This window comes from Canis lupus, chromosome 21, assembly GCF_011100685.1.
Source record: "Canis lupus familiaris isolate Mischka breed German Shepherd chromosome 21, alternate assembly UU_Cfam_GSD_1.0, whole genome shotgun sequence".
Lineage (NCBI taxonomy): Eukaryota > Metazoa > Chordata > Mammalia > Carnivora > Canidae > Canis > Canis lupus.
The window spans coordinates 13,415,569-13,430,060 of record NC_049242.1 but is presented as its reverse complement, the minus strand read 5'-3'; the positions used below and the strand labels follow the sequence as shown (position 1 = coordinate 13,430,060).

Genomic DNA, 14,492 nt, shown 5'->3' with positions numbered 1-14,492 from the left:
GTGCAAAAGGAAAATGCAGGATGGCTCCTTGTTAAATAATTAAGGGTTTCAAGGCAGCAACAAGTCATTAAACCAAGATCAGGACCCTTGTAAGCGTGGAGGCTTCTGTGACAGCATAGGTTGAATACCTATGACGTTGGCCCTGGGGTTAGGGTTAATGTATATAAGATATTTTGTATGGAATAGATAGATACACATTAAATTGTAGCTATAATAATTGTATTAGCTTCCTCTGGGTGCTGTAACAAATTATTATAAATTTAGTGGCTTAAGACAACACAAATTTATTATCTCACAGTTTTGGAGGGCAGAAGTTCAAGAGGAGTCTTAATGGGGCTAAAATCAAAATATCAGCAGGACCACATTCCTTTTGCAGGTCCTAAAGGATTTCCTTGACTTTTCCACCTTCTAGAAGCTGTCTGCATTTGGTTCACGGTCCCTTCCTCCATCTGCCAAGTCAGCAAGGTACTATGTTCCAATCTCTTTCTTTCTGACCTCTGCTTCCATTGGCACGCTTCCTTTTCTTATTCTAACCCACTTGCCTTCTCCTTTGAAAGACCTTTGTGATTACATTGGGCCCATCCAGAGTTCCTGGAAATCTCCCCATCTCGAGATCCTTACTTAACCATACCTTAACCATACCTGAGTTCTTTTTTACCATGTAAGGTAGCATAGTTGCAGGTTCCAGGAATTAGGATGTGAACATCTTTGGGGAACCATTATTCAGCCTACAGCAATAACAATATCGTTGTTATTTTGTTGTTGTTGTTGTGATGTTAATATCCTTTTTTAATCCTTCAGCAATTTCAGGATAAAGTCCAAACAACCCATTGTGATCTTTCTAGTGTCAATTCTTTCTACTCCCCTACATGCATCAAACACTCCAGTGACATTGAACCACTAACAAAACTGACTCCTGTGCCAAATTTCCTTTTGTCTTCCTTTGTTCTGGCCACTGCCTCTTTTTTCTTTTCTATTTCCTTCTCATAGAAGTCATCGCTTTCTGTGTCATGATCCCATCTCTTAATTTTTAAAATATAGTGACAGTCTTTTTCTGAAAAGTTGCATTATTGCAAGCTTCCCAGAAAGTAGTGTACTGTTACCCGTAAAAAGGGAAGTCCCACCCTTCCTTTTACTACCTGTACTGCAGCCCTTTAAGTGACCAGGATATCTGGAATCTTAGCATCAATGTATGATGTCCCCACAGGTTTGCAGGTAACAGAGATGCTGAAGTTAGACACGAGGTTAGAGTATCCCAGTTACATACTCAGGAATTATTAGGAGTATGAAGTAACTCGGGCCTGTGTGCTCTTTGAACTCAGACTTGAGGAGGCATGGGGCTCTCTAATATATTCATGAAATCATTTATTTGACAGGCATCACAGTGATCTGGATCCCATCCTTTCACTGAGAGGTAAGAAGCTGCACAGCTTTAGTGGAAACAGTGCTAACTTTAGAGTGAGGACTTGACTTTGAGCCCACTGACCTGGCTGGCTGCTTTTTTTGACAAATCACTAATATCTGTAAGCCTCTGGGTCTTCACCTTTAAGGTGACATTAGACCTTCAGCTCAGGTCCTGATCCTGATCCTGGATTCCACTTACCTTATGGGGTAGATATAAACTTTTTAAAAGAATATAAAAATACCACTACTTACTTATTGGGCATCAACAATGCACCAAGCACAGGTAGGTACATTTAGCCTATTTTATACATGGTTTATCCAAGGTTCAGGGACATGTCACATAGTCACTCTGTCAGCAAATGGAGAGCCAGGGTTCAAACCCAGGTCTTTCTGATTACTGTTGTTCTTGTTGGTTTCCCTGTAATTATACCAGACTGATACTCATGAGTCATGCAATCTGAAAACATTTGGGGGAAAAAAGTAAAGTCCTGTACCACAGAGGATAATTATTATTTTATAGATGAAGAAACAGACCTAGAGAAATACAGCAACTTCCCTTAGGAGTTGGTGGGAAGTTTTTATCCAAGTACTCACCGGGGCAAATAGGTGTGCAGATCATTCAGGAATGAAGGTTTGGCTGCATCCAGGTGAAAGAGGGAAATCCAACAAGGGTAGTAGGTATTTAGGACTATTTTCACATGTTTTCCACTTTGTGGTTGCCCTCAACAGCTTTAGGACACAATCTCAGTGACACTCTCAGGTCAGAAGAGTTTCCAGATTCCTTATTGTGGAACACAGGAGGCCCTCTGTGATTTGACCCTGGCAGAAATCTCCAGTGTCATCTCTTATCAGGCCTCCCCTGCCACCACCTACCCCCACACCTTCTCTTTAGTCAGAATGACTACTTGCAGTTCCTGAAATGCACCCTAGGCGTTTGTGCCTCTATGCCCTCCATTCCTTTGCTTAGAAGGCACTACTTCACCCTCTGAGTATCCAGCGGGCACCGACTAATTTTCTAAGACTGCTTAAATGTCACTACCTGAATGAAGTCTTACCTGGTCTCCCCCGCCCTTCCCTACTTTAGATATCAACCTATCTCCCCTTTGGGTTTCTAATATCTCTTCTATATATCTATCCTACAGAAATACCAGCATGTTTGTACAAAGACATATGTGTGTGTGTGTGTGTGTATAGTGTTTTTTTTTTTAAGATTTTAAGGATTTTATTTATTTTTTCATGAGAGATACACAGAGAGACAGAGGCAGAGACACAGGCAGAGGGAGAAGCAGGCTCCACCCGGGGAGCCCAATGCGGAACTGGATCCCGGGACTCCAGGATCACGCCTTGTGCCGAAGGCAGACACCCAACCACTAGGCCACCCAGGCGTCCATCCCGAATGATTTGTTTTAGAATTTCTTGAAGGTAAAGAAAAGATAGAAACAACTTAAATGTCCATTAAGGGATTGACTCATCCTCTGGTATATCCTGCAGTCATTACTGATATTGAAATATTTTCAAGATATATTAAAGTAATATATCATTAGCATCCATTTTAAAAGTAATTCGCAAACTACTATTGAAAGAAAAACTGTATAGTTATGTAAAAATATACATATGTAAGTATGTAACTGTGCACAAAAATGCCTTGAAGGAAGACTAAGAAAACCTTAACAGTGATTACTTTTGGGTAATGAGATTGAGGGAAAGAGAAGCTTGACTTTTTACTTTGTAAACTTGTATACTGTTTGAATAATTGGCAAGTATTTATTTTTATTATGTTAAAAATAGAGAATAACATCTGTCCAAAGAAGATACACAGATGGCAAGTAAGCTTATGAAAAGATGCTCAACATCATATGTCATTAGGGAATTGCAAATTAAAACAAGAATGAGGGATCCCTGGGTGGCGCAGCGGTTTGGCGCCTGCCTTTGGCCCAGGGCGGGATCCTGGAGACCCGGGATGGAGTCCCACGTCGGGCTCCCGGTGCATGGAGCCTGCTTCTCCCTCTGCCTGTGTCTCTGCCTCTCTCTCTCTGTGTGACTATCATAAATAAATAAAAATGTATTAAAAAAAAACAAAAAACAAGAATGAGATACCGCTACATATTAGAAGGGCAAAAAAATAAAACACTAACACCACCAAAAGCTGGCAGGGATGTGGAACAATAAGTACTCTCTCACTTGTTGGTGGAATGAAAAGTGATTCAGCCACTTTGGAAGGTCGTTTGGCACTTTCTTACAAAAATAAACATACTCTTAACATATAATCCAGCAACAGTGCTCCTTGGTATCTACCCACGTGAATTGAAAACTCGTATCTACACAAAAACCTGCACACAGATGTCTATAGCAACTTTATTCATAATTGCCCAAACCTTGCAAGATGTCCTTCAGTAGATGATCAGATAAACTGTGGCACGTCCAAACAATGGAACATTATTCAGCACTAAAATGAAATAAACTATCAAACTGTGAAAAGAAACTTAAATGCATATTGCTAAATGAAAGAAGTCAATTTGAAAAGGCTACATACTGAATAATTCTGACTATATAATATTCTGGAAAAGACAAAAAAGGGATCGTAAGTCTTGCATTATATTATTTCCATCTCGTATAGTACCCCTTCAACCTGTCCCACAGATCTCTTTCTAAACATAAATATTAGCAGTCTTTTCATTTATGGATAATTGTATTAGGAAAGATAGCTTAGCTTATACTTAAATCCCCAATCTCAGTGGTTAAAACGTAATTCTCACTCATTCTACATGTTTGTCCCTCCCACTCACATTTTATTGGCCAAAGAAAGCCACGTAGCCACATCAATCTTTGAAGGAGGTGGGAAGTTCAATACTATCTTGTGCATTCATGGAGGGTGGGAATTTCTGTGAATAGTTCTAACAATAACCATAATAACATTTTCCCTTAGACACCTTCAGTAACCATGTCATTGCCACCCGTTTATCTGTATCATCAGTACAATGTTCCTGGTATTAATATTTTATAAGCAGTGGTACAATAGCAAAATTCCTATGTGGAACATTCTATTTCTTTTGTTTTCTCCTTGTTTTGATGCTAAGCCTTCCTTTGGTTCTATGGTTGGCTCTCTTCTTTCCTTCCCCAATTCTTGAAACTAAGGAGACTCTGGAAAATGCTACATCCATGATCTTTACCCCCTTTCTCCTGCATTTGGTTCCACTTCTCCTCCTTTTTTTTTTTTACAAGAATAAATTCCTTCCCTCACAAAAATAAATTCCTTCCCTCAGGGTCCTACCATACTTCCTTCTTCTACTTTCTCACTTCCTTATCACTCAGAGTTTAAGGCCATTGCAGGGCAAAATAACCAGCTGACAAGTAATAGTTATTACTCAATCCACTATCTATTCTGTCCAACATTAATTAGCTGGTTGCCCTGATTTGCACACCCTGTGTGCATCCCATAAGTCGTTGACTTGATTATTCTAATTAGAATTAATATTTTTTTCTGTCAGTATCCCATAGAATATTGTCTGTACCTTCAATATGATTATCACAGTCTGTCCTGTCTCAAAGTTATATATGCTCCCTCCCTAAATCATGACATCCTTATAGATTGTTATAATTTGCATGTAATAGATACTCAATAATTGTTGACTCACTGATGAATCCTATATTTTACCAAATGGACCATTGGTTTTGGTAACATTTGGATATATCTTGATTCAGCAATTAGTACTTATTAGGCTCTTGCTCATATCTAGAAAAAACAAACACTGAGATGGGAAATAAAATTACTTACTCTAGAAATTGCCCAAGAAGTTCAATACTATTGAAACATAACACAGAAGTTGAAGGATGGCAGGAGACAAAGCTAGAAGATGAGCAGGTGTCAGATCTAAAGGGGATTTGTGTGTTAGACTAAGGAATTTTAATTTCAAAGCTATGGATCATGTCTGAAGTCCTCTCCCAGGCAAGTAGGATCTAGGATGCCCTTCTGGGATTGTATTTCCAGAAACTAGGTCTGGTTATGAGTAGGGTGAGACTTCTCCATAAGGTGCAGAGAATGGAACTGAGAGGATCTCAAGTAGAGACCCAGAGGCAAATCTAGGATTTGCTCAAAGTTGAGAAGGAAAACAGCAATAATTAATATGAAACATAAACTGAAGGTAGTAGGATAGAGCAAAGAGGTCAAAGCAGAAAGCCAGAGGCACAGCCTCACGTGGATTCTTAAAGCTCCCTCTTCCCTTTCTGGGCTCTTTCAGCCAATTCTCTGGGCAGGAGAGGAATATTCTAAGCCAATTTGGACCCAAGGCCCTGCAAGGATTTTAAACAAAAGGATGATCAGGACTGCCTCTGACTTCTTTACTTAAGTACACAGCATCTTGTCATGTCTGAGCCCTCCCTTGTATGTATCTGTCCAAGATTACCTCCTCAGTAAACATTTAGTGAGTAATATGGACTTACTGCTCATTGTTAAGCACGGGAACACATTTGTTTAGTCTGTTCGTATGTTGTGTGAGTATAATGCCACAAGAAAACTGATTTCACACAAAGCCACAAAAATTCTTTTATTTATTTTAATAAATGCTGACTAAAATCGTATTATTTCCCAGTCATTCAAATGTAAAACTAACCTTTTCTTCAACAGTGTCTCAGGTATGCACACTCAAATCCTATGTATTAAGAAACAAAACAATAGAAAAGAAACCCCCCAAAAATGAGAACCAAATGAGACATAGGAATACTATAACACAAGTAGTCTAGCAGTAATGTGGTGTAAGTCTCCATAACAGTAGTCATCCAGAAACAGTGGCTGAGATGATTGTAAAACGTAACTTTAAACAATACAATGCTACTCCTAAATCTTGTATGTATATATGTGTGAGCTGCCAATCATAACTCAGGTTGCATGGCTAGAAGTAATGGTGGCAATAGCAAAAGCTAGAATCTCTTGGGGAGAAGCCTACCATTCTAAAGTTCTGGGTAAACGGGTTAGCCTTGGGCCCAGTTTATCAGAAAAGAAGGTTTTAAAGAAATAACAGTTGAACAGGGTGTGACCAGCTTGTACACATGTCACAATGGTGCCATCATGAGACAAGTCCATGTAACATAAAAATCAAGGGAGGAAAAACTCCAAGTGAAGATAAAACTGGTAAGAGCTGCAGAGGACTACCTTTTTCCCACACCACGCATCAGCTACACCTTGCAAATGTGCATATGCAACATATGAATGGATGTGTATCATAAGTCAACAGGTACTTAAACCTGCACTATGATTTCAATTATTTATATGAACTTTCTGTCTCAAATTCCAGGATGATTCCTTCATACATACAGAAAGCAGCATTCTTTCTCTGCAAAGATATCCCTTGGGGTACAATAAAAAATAAGTATTAAGTCTTTGTCCCTTGTTCCTACCCCATGGCTCCTAAACCCTTGAACCCATATCTTTTGTATGGTAATGAGATACATTAATATAATGAGGCCCTGTAGTTTCCAGATTGGCTGGGAGGGGGGTTGGCTAGAAAGATGGAGCCTTGATTAGAAGCTTGGAACTTTCAGCCCCAACCCTCAACCGTAGGCAGGGGAGAGGAATAAAGATTGAGTTCTATCACTAATGGCCAGTGATTTCATCAATCATGCCTATGCAAGGAAACCTCCATTAAAAAACCCTAATAGATGAGGCTTGGATAGCTTTCAAGTTGGTGAACACATTGAGGTGTTGAGAGGGTGGTACACCCCAACTCCAGGAGGACAGAAGCTCCTAAACTCAGGATGCTTCCAGACTTTGCTCTATATATCTGTGCAACTGGACGTTCATTTGTATCCTTTATAATAAACTAGGAAACATAAATGAAGTGACTTCCTGAGTTCTGTGAGCCATGCTAGCAAATTACTGACCCTAAAAAGAGAGTAGTGGGAATCCCCAATTTATACCTGGTTGTTTAGAAGCACAAACATGGGTGGCTTGAGACTTGCAATCGGCATCTGAAAATAAGCAGCCTTGTAGGACTGAGCCCTTAAATCTGTGAAGTCTAACAAACTTCAGGTAGTGTTAGAATTAAATTGTGCGACATCCAGCTGGTTTCCAAAGAATCAGAGAATTGGTGTGAGAAAAAAACAAAAACAAACCAAAAAACATACATCTGTTTGGTGTCAGAAGTATTGAGTCAAAACAGCTCACCTCTGATTAAATATATCTTTCTAATCTTATTATTTTATCTATTTGTTGAAAATTAGTATTTAGGAAAATCTCATAGGATCTCTGAGTATATGTGTGTGCATGAGTGCACACAAGCATGCTATCCGGTGAGGTTTGGAATAATGACGTTGGTAGGTATAGAGGTGAATCTGGGCTTTTTCCTCTCAAACATTTCAGGTCTAGATTTAATGCTGCTCTGTTCTTTCTCCTCCATATTTCCTTACTTCCTTTAAGTAAACTTCAAGTTAATTCATCCCTTTTGGAAGCTGATATCAACCCCACCCTATTCAGTTACCTCTCTACTTGGTTCTGCAGATACTCCATTTTCTAATACATTCTGTAAGGCAGTGAAGAGTCAGGAATTGTTCCAAGCCTCAAAGACATGGTAGGATTTACCATGTGATTTTAGGTAATCACTTAAACCAGAGGCTATGCTATGAAAAAGGAGGCTAGAGGTGTCCTGCATGAAAGCACAGGTTCTGGAGTCAGCTAGACCTGAATGCAAATCTACTTTCTAACTCTTACTGGCTGTGTAACCTTAAACAACTTACTTTTGCTCTCCAAACCTGCATTCCTTCATGAAGGGGCTATAGTAATGGTTTTCAACGAAGTCATGTTTATAAAGAGCTTAATGTGAAGACTGGCACATAGTAAGCACTCACAAATGGCAATCATTAAGTTTAATTGTTGTGTTGTTATGTGAATGTTTTTCGATTGGATCTTAGCTAGATTTTTAAACTCTTTCTTGTCAGCATCTCTCTTATTTCCTGTTAAGGGCACCTGATGCCAGAATGTCTGCTCTCACTGTACCCCCATCCCCACCCCCATCCTGGCTAGAAGGTTATTTGAGTATCATCCCATCCCAAGTGTGTAGCAATCTTATGTCAAAGGAATGTAGACTAGGCCAAGTTGGTCTTTGATACTCACTTCTTCATTTGGTAACCCCTGAAACCCATTTCCCTTCGGCTTCCCCTTCTGGGCTCAAACCTCATTCAATGCCGTGGACACACACCACTCCTGACCAGCTCCAGCCTAGAACAAATCTTTCATTAAATTTTCTCTAACACATGGTATACTTTCCAGCTCTGTCTGCTTACTAATTCTTTCAATACTTCAACAAACTTCTACTGAGTGCTTATAACATGCTACGAGCTGGGGAAACAAAATGAAAGCAGTTTAGTCTTTATACTCCAGTAATTCATACTCTGCTTATGATGTGATAGTTCAGTGGGTCTCAGCCTCAGAATTAGAACCACTTATTGAAGTTTTAAAGACTGCAAATGTGGGGCACCTGGGTGGCTCAGTTGGTTAAGTGTCTGCCTTCAGCTCAGGTCATGATCCCAGGGTCCTTGGGATGGAGCCCCATGCCAGGCTACCTGCTCAGTGGGGAGCCTGCTTCTCCCTCTGCCATTCCACTGCTCATTTTCTCTCTCTCTCTCAGGTAACTAAATAAAAAAATTTTAAAAATAGACAAAAACTGCAAATGTTTATGTCCCACCTAATTTAGTAAATGTGGGTGGGACTCAGATATATAAAATTTGTAAATATTCCTCAAGGATTTTACTGAATAGCCAGAGTAAAGAAGAACCACAGGATGTGCTAAGAATGGAAAGGTGGTAGGAATATGGAAGTGTTGTGTGGACTTCATATTGAAAGTTTAAATGCTGAAGGATGAGTAGTTTTCCAGGGAGAGAGGAGAACTCCAGGAAGAGGAAAAGTATGATGCCTAACCCTAAGGCATTTTAATTTATCAGTATCATTTTCACTAATACCCTCATCGAAGAGGATTACAAGACTCATTTATTAAATTACTGGCATCTGTGCATATGAACTATCAATTTCAGAGGAGAAATGCCCTTCTGCTGGGTCTTCCTCTCCCCTTCCACTGGCTTTCAGCTCCCCTCCTCTCTTAAGGTCGGAATGCCCCAACATGGGGCCAATCACTGTTCCAGCTCAACCCTTCTCTCCACTTAATCATCAAACACTTTCTCCATCTTACTCAGAAAATAGCTGAGCCCCTTTGAGGGCAGCAAGAACATAGCTCAGAGTGGAGGAGATGCCCAGACCAGGGGTGAGGACTGGGCGAAAGCCTCCATGTCACTACAGTGTTTCTCCTTTTCCTCTTCCTTGAGGCTTTTCCTGTATGTGGCTGGGGAAATCCAGCCCAGTCATCTCTGAAGACTTTCAATTTAAAGCTTGATCTTCCACTATAGTTGCTTTTGGTGAAGAGAGTTGGCTGAAGCAACGGTCCCCACCCACAGCCAACATTCATCTACTCAAGCTCTCCGAAACAGTCTATCCTCTCAGAGAAAAATATACCATCCTTGTAAGCCCCCAAATTAGTCAGAACAGCAGACTCAGCCTTCAAAGGGGTATTTACATAGAATGCTTACGGTCTGGCACAGTCTTTCCATAATGTCCCTTGGCCAGTCACCAGTCACCTATTAAAGTCACCCATCAGCTTACTTCCCCTCCTACATCCCCTGAGTATTCATGAGGTCTGGCTCAACCCCTTACCAGGTCACTTAAAATGAGTTTCTCAAAAAGCTTAATCTGCAGAATGCCATCAATAGCAGGTATTAAATCCGTAGATGGATTGTGAAAGCCGAAAACTCCTCTTGAATCCCTTCCACTTCTCTTGTGGCTGATGATGAGATTAAGAATCTTTCCGCAAGGTCTTCTATCTATAGCTCCCCCAGTGCCCTCTGATCCATTTGTGCCTCTGGCTCTGGCCTTGGACCTCAGCTGTGGGCTCCCCTCCTAGTTCTGCCATCTCAGGTACATTCTTAGGTGACTATTCAGCAACTTAAAATTTTTGAAACCCACAGCCTACATGCAGAACATTCAAACTCTTAACTGAAAGGAATTCCAAAATCTGTATTGTGTTCCCTCAGTGCAGTTGTCTTTATCTTCTTCTTGACCCAATCATTCTGGCCATCATGTGGTTTGTTGTGTTTTTTTTCCCCCCCAAGAATGGCACTGACTTTAGGGTTGGTGCCCTTAGAAGATTCTCTTCTATCCCTTCTTCCTATTGACTCACAGAACTCCATCCCTACCCAATGATAACAGCTCTAGCAAGCTGAATAGTGGTGCCCTATTCACTGGAGCCTAAAGATGTCGCCTATTTTGGAAAAAGAACCTTTGTAGATGTGATTAAATTAAGGATGAGAAAATTATCCTGGATTGTTTAGGTAGGCTTTAAATGCAATCACAAGTATCCTCCTAGGAGAGAGGGCAGGGCAGGATTTGACATAGAGCTAAGAGATTTGAAGATGCTGGCCTTGAAGATTAGAGTGATACAACCATAAAAACATGAATGTGGAAAGTCATTCAAAAGCTGGAAAAGGCAAGGGACAGATTCTCCCATAGAGCCCTCTCCTAAAAAGGAGAATGGCTGGGCTCACACTTTGATTTCAATCCAGTGATTTATGCTTCTTTTTTTTTTTAAATAGATTTTATTTATTCATGAGAGACACACAGAGAGAGAGGCAGAGACAGAGGCAGAGGGAGAAGCAGGCTCCTTGCAGGGAGCCCAATGTGGGACTCGATCCTAGGACCGCAGGATCATACCATGAGCCAAAGGCAGATGCTCAACTGCTGAGCCACCCAGGCGTCCCAATGATTTATGCTTTTATTTAAACTTTTCTGTATTTCACTTAAAGATACATACAAACATATTTAAAGTTTATTCAAAGAAACAACAAAATTATTTTTATTACCTGCAAAGTAAAAAGAGTAAAATGCTTCCGTAATATTTGAAACTTTATAGTGAAAATACATTGAGTTATTACTTATATAACTTTTAAAAACAATTGACAGGATATAGACTAAAATATTAAAAGCAATTAATCTCTGGATGATAGGGTTCTCAATGACTTATTTCCTTCCGTACAAGTTTTCTCCATTTTCTAAGTTCACAACAATGTACAGCTAATACTTCTGAAATAAAAAAATTATAAAGAAAAAATCTTGATGTAGATCATTTACTGACATTGAAAAAGTTCCTGACAAATATACATTAGTCAGTAGAAAGAAAAAGCTACAAAACAATGTAAATATCATGGTGATTTTTTTTAAAAAAAGATTTTATTTATTCATTTGACAGAGTGAGAGCACAAGTAGGCAGAGCAGCAGGCAGAAGGAGGGAGAAGCAGACTCCTGTCTGAGCAGGGAGCCTAATGCAGGGATTGATCCCAGGACCTTGGGATCATGACCTGAGCAGAAGGCAGACACTTAACCGACTGACCCACCCAGGTGCTCCTGTGGTGATTTTTATTTCAAAACATGCATGTATATAGTCAGAAACAGTAAACATGCATACATCAAAATTATCTTTGATACAATCATGGCTAATTTTTGTTTTACATTGTGTTTTTTTGTGTCTTCAAATATTCCGCATTATTTGTGGATCTTATAATGAGATCAAATTGCTATCAAATAAGAAAAGTTAGGAGTATATAAATGATAGAATAAAAGATTTGTTGGGTCAGAACACATAGACCTTCATATAAGAATATCAGATGGCATGCTAGAATAATAATGTAGCTCCTATAACTGGAACATAGAAGACAGTTTTAAAAAATGCTCTCTGAACGTATGAAGATAAAATAAGATTAAAATTGTGCCATTTTGGCACCCACAAGCTAGGGTAAGTCCAACACCTGTGTAGGCTGCCTGCTTTCCCAGAGATTTGCATCTAAACGCTGCTGTGAACTAGTGAAACTAAGAATTTACTGTATTGTCATATCTCTTCCATAAATCATTCACAGGTCTCCTTTATTCCTGTAGGTTAAACACCTTTCCAAGGTCCTAGATTTATGCCCTCACTATTGGCATTTCCAGCTCCTCACTCCTAAATTAAGTGAGGGCCAAGAAGATAGCCCTCATTTTAGAGAAGGTGTGTGCCTCGCAGTTGGCTTTGCATTTCTTCAAATTCCAGGCTTCTGCTGATGAGATTATTTTGGTCCTAGAAGCGAATCCTGGCCAAGAGCAGGTTCTCTCCCACCATGAAGGATGATGCATTTAGGTGCTTTTGTATTCTTAGTCTTTCACGGATACCTTTTCTGGTGTCAGAAATAGTCCTCTTTGCCTACTGGTAATCAGTAGCTGAAGCGTTGAACAAGAACTCTCTCAGCAAGAAGTCTGCCCATTAGGATCCTGCCTTCTAAGTCCTTGCGCCCTATGTGACCACATGAGATGCAGGTCTTATACAGTTATGTGGAAACAATTTGACCGGATCCTGATCATGCATGTAACTATTACAGGCTCCTCACCAGACACATGTACAAAGGATGCAGGGGCATTCTGCCCATTATCTTTAGTGCCAGCTCATGCTGGTTCCAAATCCTATCAAGCTGGATGATGTGGACTCCCCAGTGATATTTTTGCCCTTCTGACTCAGAACAAGGCAGAGAAGAGATAGAAAGATAAGTACAAGAACTAAATAAAGCTAAGAATCCCCAGAAATCATTGATAGGGAAAATATTTTCTCAGCTCACTTCCATTTATTATGACTGGCTTCCTCCAACAGGATCTCCTGAACAATCATTGTTTCTATAAAATCTCCATTTTGTTCTAGATTCACTTCAGTTCCTTTTTCTTTGGAATGAAGGACAGAAACCGTGAGCTCCCCCTGGAGGTAGGAGTGTGCTAATAAGAGTCTCCTTGGACTCGCTCTTGACTCCTCCTACCCATTTCCAGTCAGCTTCTGGGTGACCTGTCTGCAGCCTGATCAAGTAACATCTGACTGGGGCTTCTATTCTCTTTGTATTTTAGCTACTCTGATCTTAATAATAGGAAATGCTCCTTGCCTTGCTGCATAAAGAGCACAGTCTGTTTCCATCTTGTCTCACATTTTTTCTTTTAATATAAACACTTTGTTAGTCATATGATTCTACTTGACGTCTCGCCAATATATTCCGTTCCTCTTTATCCTTATTATGGCTCTTCATCTTCCTAGAATTCTTTTCCTACGCTAAGCCCTTGTCTCCTTGTAAAAATCTTTTCCATTCATTTAAAACCCAAGTCCTGGGCCAGCTTCCCCACACCCACATCTGAAATCCTGTAAAACTTGTTTACAAAGCCCTTCTGTATGCTCCTTTGTATTTTAGTTATCTCTACATTGCTTATCTTACTCTAGCCAATCAAATGCCTAGCATAGTGTCAAGATCTGGTGTGCAGTAGATAATCAGTAGATAAATGTTGAATGAAGTTGTTGAAGGATGATTTCAAACAATCCATTTTCAAAAAAACAGATAACCACATTATTGAAAAAGAAAGAAAGGAAACAGAAAGAAGAGAAACATGTCTGGAGGAGAAAGGTCATAAGAATCCCAGCATGCTGTAGAGAGAACACTGGATTAAGGATCAGGAATGTGGGCTTAAGTCCCACATAGCTGTAAATGAGCTAAATGACCACCAAACTGCTCTCTAGACAATCAAGGCAGTGGATTACATGAACTCTCGTTTGTCGCCATGATGAAATGTACGACCATCTCCCCATTTAGGCTCCTGATAGCTAACTAATAAACAAGATAGCATTCAGACTGCACCTGCCACAGAGCCTAGCATAACATGTGTGCTAATAAATATTAGTTCCTCTTTTCCTCACATACAATGAAAACATTCTCTCCATAAGCTGAACATGTTTTCTTGTTATTTTTTTCCTCTAGCCCTTGCCACGTGCCATTTTAGGTAGAAGCTTCCAGTCCAGTAACTAAAAGGAAAGAGCTATGCCAAAAGAAATTCTTAGTCAGCTACATCACAGTCTGGGAAGATGTGGAAATCATTTGACAAAGATTATTCTACATGGTAAGCAAGAAAGAAGAAGGGTAACACTTGGAAGACAATTTAAAAAATGGGAAAGAATTTAAATAAGATATGCCAGGAAAATAAGCAGATTCCAAGGAAT

The 14,492-nt window shown here is 39.8% G+C and overlaps 1 long non-coding RNA gene across 2 annotated transcripts in view; it reads left to right on the top strand.

Moving 5' to 3' along the window:
* LOC102157195 overlaps positions 1-14,492 on the top strand; it is a 116,831-nt gene extending 102,339 nt beyond the window's left edge. Inside the window, exon 6 of one of the 2 annotated variants that reach the window (XR_005375540.1) lies at positions 14,254-14,492. This is a non-coding gene — a long non-coding RNA (uncharacterized LOC102157195). The remainder of the gene's footprint in view (positions 1-14,253) is intronic. The other variant, XR_005375542.1, reaches the window with a different exon arrangement.